This window comes from Octopus bimaculoides, chromosome 7, assembly GCF_001194135.2.
Source record: "Octopus bimaculoides isolate UCB-OBI-ISO-001 chromosome 7, ASM119413v2, whole genome shotgun sequence".
NCBI lineage: Eukaryota > Metazoa > Mollusca > Cephalopoda > Octopoda > Octopodidae > Octopus > Octopus bimaculoides.
In genome coordinates this window covers 61025011-61026443 of record NC_068987.1, presented here as the reverse complement: position 1 = coordinate 61026443, position 1433 = coordinate 61025011, and positions in this window count along the sequence as shown.

Here is a 1433-nt window from a genome sequence, read left to right as displayed (position 1 = left end):
ATATATAACTTTTATAGGAATATTCCAAAAGAATATGTAACTGAACTTATATTGAGTGCTCTATTGTTTTGAGCAAATAAATATATATATATGTGTTTTTATATTATTAATAAATTCATAAACTTATCAATAATATTCTCAGGAAATCAATATTTAATATTTCGAAAGATATATATCCAATATGACATGGTAATATAATAAATTTATAATTTAAAATATACGAAATATAAATATAAATATGTATAAAAATATGAATGTAGATAAAAATACATGTGAATATAAATGCGTATAAAAATTTATGCGTAATTAAGCATGAATATTATAAAGTCTAAAATATACACTTCTTGTGCACGTCCACGCGTTCGTTGTTCTTTTTTTTTTTCGTTTTTTATTCGTTTATTTGAATTGTTCGTATATTTAAATTGATTATATGTGTGTGAGAGTGTGTGTGTATGTGTGCGTGCGTGCATGTGTGTATACGAGGTGTATCAAAAAGTTCCCGGACTAATTTTGTGGCGCGCCAAAAGATGGCAGCGAACGGTTGCGTGTGTCGTGAGAGCTAGCAGTGACCTTCTTGAGGCAGTGTGCCGAGTGACATCGCTGTATTAATTTTGCAAGTTGTGAAATTTATGTTTTTGTGATCACGTGTAGGCTGTAGTCTACGATTTTGTCATGGACAGGAAATTGGAACAAAGAGCCAACGTGAAATTTTGCGTTAAACTTGATGAGTCTGCTACAGAGACAATGAGCATGCTTCGGCAAGCTTACAGGGATGGGGCAATGGGTCGTATACAATGTTTCGAGTGGCACTGGTGCTTCAGAAGCGGAAGGAAGATGATGAACGATCTGAAGGACCTGCCACGAGCATCAACCCCGGTAATGTGGAGAAATTTCATCAGCTCGTGCATATGGATCGACGTAGGACAGTCAACGACATTACTGATATTGTTGGTCCGTGCAGGCAGTCCTAATGTCTGAACTGAACATGTGGCGTGTCTCTGCCAACTTTGTTCCCCGCCAGCGGACCACTGAAGCAGAAAGAACACCGCTTTGAGTTCTATCAAGATCTCCGTCAGCGTGCTGCTGATGACGCATCCTACATATCGAGGATCATCACCGGTGACGAGTTGGACCTACGTGTTCGACCCTGAGACGAAACAGCAGTCATCACAATGGAAGAGGTCTTCTTCACCTCGACCGAACAAGGAACGACAGAGCCCCAGCTCAATCAAGAGCATGCTCATCGTTTTTTGTTCGACATCTGCGTTATTGTGCATAGAGATTTCGTCCCCCAGGGCCAGACCGTCAATCGAGAGTTCTACTGCGAAGTTTTGAAGCGTTTGAGGCAGTACATTCGCCGAAAGTGACCCTATCTGTGGAGCGCGAACAACTGGATTATATATATATCTATATATATATATATATATATATAT